Source organism: Dysidea avara, chromosome 14 (assembly GCF_963678975.1).
Source record: "Dysidea avara chromosome 14, odDysAvar1.4, whole genome shotgun sequence".
In the NCBI taxonomy this organism is placed as follows: domain Eukaryota; kingdom Metazoa; phylum Porifera; class Demospongiae; order Dictyoceratida; family Dysideidae; genus Dysidea; species Dysidea avara.
In genome coordinates, this window is record NC_089285.1 from 4,459,362 (window position 1) to 4,472,772 (window position 13,411).

Below are 13,411 nucleotides of genomic sequence, written 5' to 3' on the forward strand. Positions count from 1 at the left end.
GTCTCATTTCTTTCACTGACTGCCCAAAGTGTCAATTTCGTGATAGTATCTGATGACCTCACTATGTTTGCAAATAAAAACAATCCGTACTTTCTGTGGTGACTGGATTGATTGTAGAAGCGGTTCTACTACTGCTCTTCATTTGTAAAGCCGTGTAACAGGCTGAAAATAAGCGTAATGGCCACTTCACATTTGAGTCAGTACTGTATAGCGGGAAATTTTCAAATAATTCAAAAATAACAATGTACTTTTGGGTTTTTTTGTAATTTATCAAAAATAGCTAGCTAGAGGATCTATATTATCCACATCTTAAAAGTGCATGACAATCAAATGAAAATGTGGCTATAAACCAAGTTTGAGTGCATGTTTTCTACTTTTATCAGTTAACTATAGGCACTGCCGGGGCAACTGGAATTAAGGGTGAACACGATGTAAGCTATACCATGAGTGACACCATGAGTCGTGAAGCCTAAGAGCTTGAGAAAATCTTTATCCTAGCCTGAGTAAAATGATAGCAAATACGTATCTAGGAGGCTGAAAAATGCTGACTACTGAATCATGACTTCATCTGTAGGCCACTCAGCGGATTAAGACCATTCAAACCCTGCCAAACAACATGACTCACGCCAAGAGGTAGCTAGACGTAATTCTACTAAAGCCACATGGTTCTTTATGCTGAACAATCAAAGCAGCAAATTCCACTGTAGCTACGTGATCAACACAATCATTGCTAGCTTCCTCCAGTTAACTTTATGAATCTTTCTACGTAGTTAATTATCTACAGTGCAAGGTACTCTAGAGGAACTGTTTCAAGAAATATATTCAAACTTACAATCAAGTTTGAACATTTAACCTTTCAAATTTTTCCCGCTATACGGTAATTGATAGTTTAGGCATGCATCTGGACAAAAACATTACCTCAATTCTTTCTCTTGATGCAGTATGCGTGGGTTCACCTGTGATCATACAGTATGATAGTACTGTATAGTAGGGACCACAAAGGAGTGGCTGTGGCCCATGAAAAAACATCACCCAAACACTAGCCTCACTTTTCCCCGACAATGATGAGACAGTATTGGTTAGGTAAAACTAAGTCCAAGCAAGTCTTCAGATCAACTCAAACTGCTTTCAACAAGTTGCTACGGAATTTTTTAATTAAATGAAATTTCTACTGACTGACTGACTGATGCCTTCAGACAAGCGTAACTCGATAACAGCTAGGACTACGGGCTTGATATTTTTACTGTTTGACATTGCTTCACCCCAAGAGGTGTCTTTTGGCATACTGCAGTACGTACAATGCCTTCTTCATGGACTTACCAGTGTACTCCTTTGTGTCCCATTCATCTATGCTGACAGCACAAGTGTCGATTGGCAGTAGTATGCGATGGCTTCCCTTCGTAACGGACATCGCCTGTATTTTTCATAGTGGCTAATTTGATTGCATAGGTGCTTTTCGAACAGTTCTTGATTCGTAATGCTGTGAAACAGGTCTAACATAGCTGACAATGAAGCGCAATGGATAAAACACTTTCCGGCGATAATGATAGCTGGGGCACACAGTGCCATTTCTTTCACATAATGCGTGGGTTTACCAGTCATAATACTATTATTTACAAAAAAGTTAACAAACAAGTATACAAAAAATTGGAATTTTCAACTAGAGTAGGGACCATAGCACATCGATAAGAAGTACTGAAACAAGCTGGAGTAGCACATGATATTAAATCACAATAAAACAATAAGAAGTGTTACATCCCTACTGCGCATTTCCATTATGGTATCTTGAACACAGTAGGGATATAACACTTCTTATTGTTTTACTGTGATTTAATATCATGCACTACTCCAGCTTGTTTCAGTACTTTTTATCGATGTGCTATGGTCCCTACTCCAGTTGAAAATTCCAATTTTTTTTTGCGTGTACTTGTAATTCTAAAAGTAAACAATTAAGTATAAGGAAAATTAGGATTTTTAAGTTGGATTAGGAATCACAGAACATGACTCAATTAGGGATTAAATGTCCACTAGCTATAGTATATCTGGTGTCAGAGTAGGTGCGACCAGTGAGGCCACAACCTTGCCACAAATAAAAAAATACTTTTAAATTTGATGAAGCTAAACTAAAAGTAGCTAACATGCAATACTTGGTATTTATTTAACAGCAACAATTGACAGAAAAAACACTTATCTAACCTGTCTTTCACTCAGAACAGCTTCACTTTGACTTTGTCTGTATTAAATGCCTCTAAAAACAAGTTGATGTTGTGCTACTTCTAAAAACCAGGCGCCATGCAGCTAGCTAACTCATCTGGGATTAACCATAGATAGTATATGCTACTATGAATTAACCAAACATTGTATTACTATTTTACAATAGCGTAGTTTTGGGTTGTGCAATAATATTATTAGCTAATTCTTGTATTTCTTAATTCATGAAATTTCCGTAATTCGTTCAATTACGTTGCTATGCATTGCTAAGGAAGCGCTTGTTAAACAAACTGCATTTACCAACATATTACGCACAGAAGTGTCTTCTAAACTGTTTTATAGTTTGACTATCGTGTTTTTTCCCACAAATTCTCTTGACAAAGCATCAAAGCTGCTCTTCATTTTCGTTCGCATACATAAGGGATACGCCCCCTTTCAACTAGAAGTGATAGGCTATTCCTGGTAGTATACGAGGCCTGCACCATTGTTTTTCAGTTGTTAAATGCCTGAAAACCTCAAAGGGAAGGTAGTTTACAAAGTCTGAGGAAAGTCGCCACACCCGTATTTCAGTCCACCAAAAAGCAACCACCTCAGAGCAAAGTTCACCTGTGTAGAAGTTTAATACAGACTTCATTTCGCTTTTACTCCTTACGTAAAAGCTGCTTTTACCATTATTTAATGATCTTGTTCACATGGGTGCGTACGGACAAACATAGATAGGTACACACACACACACGCTTTTTACGAAAACAATTTCAGTAAACCAGACGTGCACCCACAGCCTGCCGAAGGCCAGCTGTGGGCGTGCGCCTGGTTTAATAATTTACGTTATACTAGCTTTGACTTTGTTTCTCTACTTTGGAAACATTCCTTACAGTTTATCTCATAAATAATAAACTCAAATGATAGTTAAATAGTATTATGGAAATGCTTTTGGTCAGTCTCTGGTTCTATCATTAAATTGAAGTTTTCTCACACTGGTAGGTCTCTAGTGGGATGGCATTCACAGAATAGAATAACACTTGTCAGGTAGCTAACTAGCACCTTGCACACACCCAAAGAGTTCCTCTAAATAGCATCTCAAAATGTGCAATTTTACAGAGGGCATGCCCACAGAATGATCCTTTACCACTTTACTTTAGGTTAAATATCACTACAGGTAGTGGTACGATCAGCAATCAAATGAAGAATTGACAGCAAATACTGTCCAGACCTCACAATTAGTGGAATAAAATCACTTCCTGCCTTCTCCACGATAACCAGGTTCTTCGTATTCTTTGCCACCTCTCCAGTTGCAGCAGCCACCCCAGCACAGGAAGCGGAGAAAGAAATATGAGCAGGTTGAGTAGTACTGTGTATAAGACATCGACATCAACAGGATGACCAAGTTGACAATCAGGATGAAGTACATCTTCTGGCTGGTACACATGTGGTGACAAACGGGCAAGATGGTTCCACATATGCCTAACAGTAACATATATATCCTTCACTATTTTCTGAGATGGTAAGCCATCATTGATTGCTAACTGAAGAGAATGGGAAAAACACCCAAAATGTGGTAGAGAAGCATCACGCATGGCCTTAGCCATAATACTGGCGTTGTCAGTAATCACTAAATGCACCCTCTGCAATGCTATTTCCCATTTTTCCAACATGCTGAGTACCTGAGCAGCGATGTACTCTCCGGTGTGGGCTTCAGTAAGGCATTGGGCATTCAAAACAGCAGAAACTCGCTTGAACTGGCTATCAATCCAATGGGCTGTAAGGCTAAGCAATGCCGTATCATTCACACTTGAACTCCATGCATCCATTGTAAAGCTCAAGTAACTTTCATCATCACAACTGTTGATCAGTCTCACAACTTCCTCTTTCATTCCAGAGTATATTTTTGGAATAATTGTTTCAGTAAAATATTTCCTACTGGAGCACTGGTAGTGTGGTTCTAGCAACTTCAAGACTTGCCTGAATCCCACATCTTCTACAATTGAAATTGGCTGGCAGTCAATCGCTACCATCTAACCTATTTTTCGGTGTACTCGTTGTGCCGTCTGGTCGTTGATATCCCAGCCCTTACTTTGGTCTTGCACTTCACTTAAAGAAAGTTGTCGTTGTAGTTCCTGTTTTCTTGTTTCCATTGGCTGCTTTGACTCCTTTTCTGTTTTCCTTTCCTGGTATTTTGAGTGGATTTCCTGGTATCTTTTTACTAAATGGTTTACAAGGTTAGTAGTATAAGACTTCGTCGTAGAGCCACCTCTGGGAACTTTCGCTTCACACTCATCACAAATAGCAAACTTGCTGTCCTCATCAACAGTAAAGAATTCCCTGATGTTTTTCTTTCGAAATCACGGCTAGGGTTCACAACATTGTTAGGGTTGCTTGCGCTCGAACTCGTGCTTTCCGCCATTTTTGGGTATTAACAATAGACAATTAAGCGGTTGCGGAGCTTGCATAAATCACGTATACTTACAGTGAATACCGTATCGGCTAGTGTTGTGTCTTGATCCGATACCAATACCGATAAGTATAATTTAAGCCGATATATGGTTTAACCGATAGCCAATCCGATTATTGGTGCAACACTACATAGTCACAATTTTTTCCATGAGTAGCCTATTTAAAAGTTTGCCACGGAATTGTGCCACTGGTGCTTTTACCTGTTGGATAACCATAAACCTGGTGTTCTGACCATAACAATGTATAATACCTAACTCTGCAATGATTTCGCAGGCTGTGAAATGATTTGTGATTGCAGCCCATCTATCAAGGGGGTTTATGAACATCTTATGGCTAGGCATTGCTTTGTTGTAAGTTACTTGTAACAGTATTCAGATTACTAGTGATTTATGGTTAAAAGCACGTCTATGTTGTCCTTGCAACCAAGAAACCATATGGAAAGTTACAACATGAAATCAGCTAAGTTACTTATACCTTATCTCCATTAGTAGGTAGTTTGTGAAATGGCATTGTTACACACTGAACTTGACAGGGGTAGCTACTAGGATTGTTCGCTGACGACAAAACAGACCCATAGCAAACAGCAAGTTCTCTACATATTATAGATTCAAGTGTGTAGGCCACCACACTGAAAAGCTCCAGCTACATTATGAAATGCATGGAATATCAAATCTGTTAGATGATTCCTCGGTTACTTCAGGTTAGTATTTGTGTTTTGTTGTAAAGGAGATGTATACTGTATGTATATTAGAAACCTGAGCAATGGTTAGTATTTGGCAAATCTGTTGATCAGTCTCCTGTGCAAGGGGTTGGTTGAAATTTCGACATTGAACTTCATAAGTTTAGGTCAATTCTCTGGAACTACAGAACATATTAATAAGCAGTAAAACAAAAGTTCATTTTTTTATGCACAAAGGCTTTTGTAGTTTAGCATTTGCAGACTGTGCTCTTTTTCTGTCATGGTATACTTACTAATATATCATTAGAGAGTTAATTTGCGAACACTTGTATTCAACCTGTTTTTATTTTTTATTGCTTACAATTACATAATGATTGATTTCAAAAAAGTATCTGCTGCCTGTTGGTATAATCAAAAAAATCTACTATAGTTTGTACAAGTTGAGTTGCAGGGGCATAGCCAGGAATATTTGGAACAAGGTTCGAATTTGGAAGTGGAATATGCAGGAAATTCCCAGACTATTCCCCTACAGCCAGTTTCTAGACAAAAATTATACTCTGCCTGGCTGCCCTTAGGTAAAAACATTAAAATCAGCTCTGTGTGCATCAAAACCTACACTGCTGTTTATGCAGCTTATGAATACTATAATCCTACTGTATTATTAATGAAACTAGCTAATCTTCACTTCCATATAGCATACTGATTCCCAACTTAATCTTCTAGCACACCACACTTCTCCAGGATCCACTCCTAAGCTCCTTTTGTTGGCAAAGCATTATCCAAGTACAACTTTACATCACTCTTGGATTTCTCTCAACTCGTCATTAGACTGGCATACTTGTACTGCATGTAATTGTGGGAATCGGTTGCGTCAAAACTCTCAGCAATTCTCTATATTGTTATCCTGATTTACTCTACTGTTTGTACACAATAATGCTGTTGTAGTGTGGTAAAAAGGAGAATGGTACCACTGAAGATCATTTAGTAATTACCCCTTTATTGCGACTATTGTATTGTGTGGTGCTCGTTATTTATAATTCACAAGCAAGATGGTGTCCAAATGAGATAGAGAAACTGACGGAACACCTCCAACAAAGGAAATATGTCAAACCAGTGTGTCACCTGTTCAAAGAATGCTACAAAAGAGCTAGAACCTTGAATGTGAGTTTTGCAATCTTAAGGAACATCAAAATGTTATGAAATTAGAAGCTGTGTAACTTTGTGCAACCTGTTGGGTGGCTGGTAGCCATTTCAACTGAAATACTTTCAAATGGTCCAAATCATCACTGGAATGCCGTAGCCACCTGAACTGGCCTGAGCTGTCTACCCGCTGTCAGTACTTGTTTATGTTAACAGTACATGATATCTTACATGGACGTATTGCTCTGAAATTTAGTGATTATTTTTCTTTTACTTCAACATGTACAAGGTCACATTCACTCTCTATTTATTGCAAATCAACTTCAATTGACAGTTATAGATACTCGTTTTTTTGTACGTAAATACTATTTTCTCTGAAATAAGATTCATGAATCTATTTTATGCATATCCAATCGTAATCATCATCTATATTCATTTTTGACCACCTGATTTTTGTAGTTCTGTTTCATTTTATTGTCGTATTTTGTCTTGTACTGTTCTATTTGTGTGTGTGTTTGTATTGTCTTTTCTTTTTGTTCAGGTTGTATTCCTACAGGTATATGAACTTGTATTAACTAAATTGATAAAAATAAATAAATAATCATGCGTGTGCAGGTATCTCTGTAGAACAATTTGAAGTGCTAGGTAAAGCACCATCATCTTGTATCATGGTTCTATTTTCCATCCAAAGGCATCATTAGCACTAAAATTCTTCAATAATTTCAGCAAAAGACAGGAATCACTTGAACAAAGGCTAAAACAACTTGAAGATGACTTCTAAATAACCTCTCCAAGCAAAGTGAATCTATGGTAATAGATTCATCTGCTAACATCCCTTGTAACGCTACTGACATTGCTGCTACAGTCACCTCAGTAATAAATGAAGAGAGAGAAAAATAAACAAAGGTTAAACATCACAGGTTTATGGGAAAATTAGGAATTTTAAGTTCGATTAGAGATCATAGAAAACAAATTAGGGAAACAAGGGAGTCACCTACACCTGCAGATATACTAGTGAAGTTGCAATAAATTGAAGTTAACATGCCTTGGTGTGGGTGTAGAATGGATACAGTGCAAATCTACGTACCATACCATAGTAAATGAAGCCAGCATCCTTTAGTGATAAACTAGCTTTTCGAGTAAAGTAATTAAATTTAGCAACACAGAATCCTTGAGTTGACTGTCAGGTCCATTAGAGAGGCATTGTATATTAGCAGTGCTAGCACCACAAACTGAAATCAACACTTGTTTCAGGTAAAAGTTGAATCAATCTTGTAGGATACATGAGACGTAATGATGTCATAATCATTCATTGTAATAAACTGGTTTAAAAGGTTTGAGATCACAAGATTATGCCATAGTGCATGGCGTGTTTGCGGACAGAAAAACTGTTTCAGCTATAAATCCAGTTATGCCATATCCACAATGCTTGTCTGCGTGGCTTGTGGAAAAGTTATTACACCCTACTCCAACAATTTCCTCAGTTGCCCTTTCCCCAAAGTACATGTCTATAGATATCTGTATGAATGTCATTTGTGTTTTGTGCTGTTCTGTATAATTATGACAATGGTGCAATGTTATGTGGTAGATATTATTTGCATGAGTGTTCTTTGTTTGGTGTTGTTGTGTACACTTTACGACTTTGTGGAAAATGTTATTGTGGTTAGAACTAGGAAAAAGTAGGCAATAGAGCTAGGTGTGGTGGAAGGGTGATGTGTATAGCTAGGAAAACATTATATAGTCATGTCTATTTTGTATGCACAAGTACTAAATACATGGTAGGTGGTGATTGCACCCAGGGGTGTGCACTGCTCAAATATGCTGAGTGCACACTGCCCTGGAGTGTTTCCACACCAATCAGCATTTTAATCCCAAATTCAGTCTTGGTCTTAAATGTTCACTAGTATATCTGCAGGTATAGGTGACTCCCTTGTTTCCCTACTTTTTTCTACGATCCCTAATCAAACTTAAAATTCCTTAAACTTGTTTGCTTACTTTTTTTGTAACATTATTATCTAATCCAAAACAGCCAAGCTGTAAAAAAGTGTGCGGCCCTCAGAAAGGCTATGGTGAAAAAAGATGTGAAATCCAAGGTGGCGGCCAAGAAATGGCTGTGATGGTAGGTTAATGGTAAAAATTTTAATAACGACAATTCAGGTGAATTTTTGTGCCGCTTCACAAAATTTACCTAAATTGTCATTATTAAAATTTTTACCATTAACCTACCATCACAGCCATTTCTTGGCCGCCACCTTGGATTTCACATCTTTTTTCACCATAGCCTTTCTGAGGGTCGCACACTTTTTTTACAGCTTGGCTGTTTTGGATTAGATTTCATTTCTTTTTGTATTTGTATACCCCAAAGCCGGCCTATGGCCAGCTTTGGGACTTTTTTAACCTATGTTTTTTTCTTTACTACAGGAAGAAGAAAAGATGAAGTAGATGTACTTTAAATATTTTATCAGTAAATTAATGTACAAATTATATATACTGTATAATACATATGTGACCGGATTTGCGAAAAGGGGTCTTCCACACACATCCAATTTGCCAACTTTGACAATTGATAACTTCAGATTGGAAAGAGCTATTGCCTTGAATTTGGACAGTGGTGAGCACCACTATAGCTGAATACGTGGTGAAATTTTCAGCTTAATATGTTACTTGAACACTGAGTTATGGTCTCCAACGGTTACGGAATTGGATGTGTGTGGAAGACCCCTTTTCGCAAATCCGGTCACATAATATTATATTGATTACAGAAATCTCCATGGTGGTTTCTTTGTAACTGAACACTCTACAAGGTGACTTCTTCTAATTGCTCTCTCTACAGGGTGAATTGTTTGTAGCTGAACGATCTACAAGGTAACTTCTTCTAGCTGATCTCTCTACAGGGTGATGTGTTTGTAGCTGAATTCTGTATAGGTGATTTGTTTGCAGCTGAGCTCTTTACAGAATGGTTTCTTTGTAGCTGAACTATCTAAAAGGTAACTTCTTCTAACTGATCTTTCTACAGGGCAATTTGTTTCTGGCAGAATTTTCTACAGGGTGATTTCTTTGCAGCTGAACTCTCTACATGGTGGTTTCTTTGTAGCTGAACTCTCTACAAGGTAATTTCTTCTAGCTGATTTCTCTACAGGGAGATTTGTTTGTAGCTGAACTATCTACAAGGTAACTTCTTATAGCTGATCTCTCTACAGGGTGATTTGTTCGTAGTTGAATTCTGTACAGGTGATTTGTTTGCAGCTGAGCTCTTTACAAAATGGTTTCTTTGTAGCTGAACTTTCTCCAAGGTAACTGATCTTTCTACAGGGTGATTTGTTTGTAGCTGAACTATCTACAAGGTAATTTCTTCTAGCTGATCTCTCTACAGGGTGATTTGTTTGTTGCTGAATTCTGTACAAGTGATTTGTTTGCAGCTGAGCTCTTTACAGAATGGTTTCTTTGCAGCTGAACTCTCTACAGGGTGATTTGTTTGTAGCTGAAATCCCTACAAGGTAACTTCTTCTAGCTGATCTTTCTACAGGGCGATTTGTTTGTAGCTGAGTTAGTAACACAATATCAACTGAATAGTTAGTAACACAATATCAACTGAATATCCAAATCACAATCATCATAATGTATCAACATCAATATCAACTGAATAGTTAGTAACACAATATCAACTGAATATCCAAATCACAATCATCATAATGTATGTAGTTATACACAATCACATATTATTGGCTATAATCTTACGTTAATGTTAACATGTAACGACAACTACTTAGGTAAACAAATACACTATAGTAACACAATATCAACTTACCATCTGAATATCCAAATCACAATCATCATCATGTATGTAGTTATACACAATCACATAAAGTAAAAGAGAAATAGTTAAAAGTATTGGCTATAATCTTACGTTAATGTTAACATGTAACGACAACTATTTAGGTAAACAAATACACTATAGTAACACAATATCAACTTACCATCTGAATATCCAAATCACAATCATCATCATGTATGTAGTTATACACAATCACATAAAGTAAAAGAGAAATAGTTAAAAGTATTGGCTATAATCTTACGCTAATCTTAACATGTAACGACAACTATTTAGGTTAACAAAAACACTATAGTAACACAATATCAACTGAATATCCAAATCACAATCATCATAATGTATGTAGTTATACACAATCACATATTATTGGCTATAATCTTACGTTAATGTTAACATGTAACGACAACTACTTAGGTAAACAAATACACTATAGTAACACAATATCAACTTACCATCTGAATATCCAAATCACAATCATCATCATGTATGTAGTTATACACAATCACATAAAGTAAAAGAGAAATAGTTAAAAGTATTGGCTATAATCTTACGTTAATGTTAACATGTAACGACAACTATTTAGGTAAACAAATACACTATAGTAACACAATATCAACTTACCATCTGAATATCCAAATCACAATCATAATCATGTATGTAGTTATACACAATCACATAAAGTAAAAGAGAAATAGTTAAAAGTATTGGCTATAATCTTACATTAATGTTAACATGTAACGACAACTACTTAGGTAAACAAATACACTATAGTAACACAATATCAACTTACCATCTGAATATCCAAATCACAATCATCAACATGTGTGTAGTTATACACAATCACATAAAGTAAAAGAAACATACTTAAATATATTGGCTATACACTATAGTAACACAATATCAACTTAAAAGTCACAAAACGTCAGTATCTTTGAACGCATTAGATTTTACATCTCGATTAGCCCAGCAGCCTATGACTCAGCCAATGATACAACCACAGTATAAGACTCACTTGTGCTGGCCTAGACAACACGTGAGTGAACAGTTTGTATCAAAGTTGACAAAAGGAGCATACAGCAAGGTTTCTCTTCAGAAATAAAAGTGGTTTCATGGGTATTTTGTTCAGAATTGAATTTCTAACAATGAGCTTCACCTTATAAATCTTTCTGGCAAAAATCTAGGGATGTACTAGAGGAGAAAGATCAAACAGTTCACCTGTATCATAGTTCCATACAGTACAGTAGTAATGTCTAATAGGGAATATGTTCTTCTGGCCAGAAATATCACCCAAAAACCAGCTCCACAGTACCTTCCTGGCACGTTGGCAGTATTGGTATAACCAACCAAAAGTGCTTTCAGTATGACCCTAAATGCTTCCAGTATATTGCTACATTTTAAAAAAATTATTCAATGAATTTTTCCACTGACTAACTGCCTTCCTGACTTCAGACAAGTGTAACTTGATAACATCATGGACTTACTTTTGTACTCCTTTGTGTCTCATTTCTTTCACTGACTGCCCAAAGTGTCAATTTTGTGATAGCGCTTGATGGCCTCTCTATGTTTACAAACAAAAACAGTCCGTACTATCTGTGGTGACTGGATTGATTGCAGAAGAGGTTCTTTTACCGCTCTTCATTTGTAAAGCTGTGTAATGAACTGAGAATAAGCTTAATGGCCACTTCACATTTGAGTCAGTACTGTATAGCAGGAAATTTTCAAACAATTCAAAAATAACAATGTATTATTGGTTTTTTTTTGTAATTTATCAGAATTAGCTAGCTAGAGGATCTATATTGTCCACATCTTAAAACTGCATGGCAATCAAATGAAAATATAGCTATAAACAAAGTTTAACTGTATGTATTCTACTTTATCAATTAACTATAGGCACTGCCGGGGCAACTGGAATTAATGGTGAACATGATGTAAGCTATACTATGAGTGACACCATGAGTCTTGAGCTTGAGAAAATCTTTATCCTAGCCTGAGTGATATGATAGCAAATACGTATCTAGGAGGCTGAAAAATGCTAACTACTGAATCATGACTTCATCTGTAGGCCACTCAGTGGATTAAGACCATACAAACTCTGCCAAACAACATGGTTCACGCCAAGAGGTAGCTAGACGTAATTCTACCAAAGCCACAACGGTCTTTATATCAATAACTATGCTGAACAATCAAAGCAGCAAAGTCTACTGTATCTACGTGATCAACACAACCATTGCTAGCTTCCTTCAGTTAACTTTGTGAATCTTTCTATGTAGTTAATTATCTACAGTGCAAGGTACTCTAGAGGAACTGTTTCAAAAAATTTTTCAATCTCACAATCAATTTTGAACATTTAATCTTTCAAATTTTCCCGCTATACGGTAATTGATAGTTTAGGCATGCATCTGGACAAAAACATAAACTCAATTCTTTCTTTTGATGCAGTATGCGTGGGTTCATCTGTCATCATACATTATGATAGTATTGTATAGTAGGGACCACAAGGAGTGGCTGTGGCCCATGAAAAAACATCACCCAAAAACTAGCCTCACTTTTCCCTGATGAGGATGAGACAGTATTGGTTAGGTAAAACTAAGTCCAAGCAAGTCTTCAGATCAACTTCAACTGCTTTCAACAAGTTGCTACAGAATTTTTAATTAAATGAAATTTCTACTGACTGACTGACTGATGCCTTCAGAAAAGCATAACTCCATAACAGCAAAGGCTATGGGCTTGATATTTTTGCTATTCAACATCGCTTCACCCCAAGAGGTGTCTTTTGGCATACTGCAGTATGTACAATGCCTTCTTTATGGACTTACCAGTGTACTCCTTTGTGTCCCATTCATCTATGCTGACAGCAAAAGTGTCGATTGACAGTAGTACGTGATGGCTTCCCTTCGTAATGGACATTGTCTGTATTTTTCATAGTGGCTATTTTGATTGCAGAGGTGCTTTTTTGATTCGAACTGCTGTGTAACAGGTTGAACATAGCTGACAACAAAGCTTAATGGATACTTCACTTTTCAGATGATAACTGATACAACTAGAGCATGCTCATTTCTTTTTGATGCGGTATGTGTGGATTGCAGAGGTGCTTT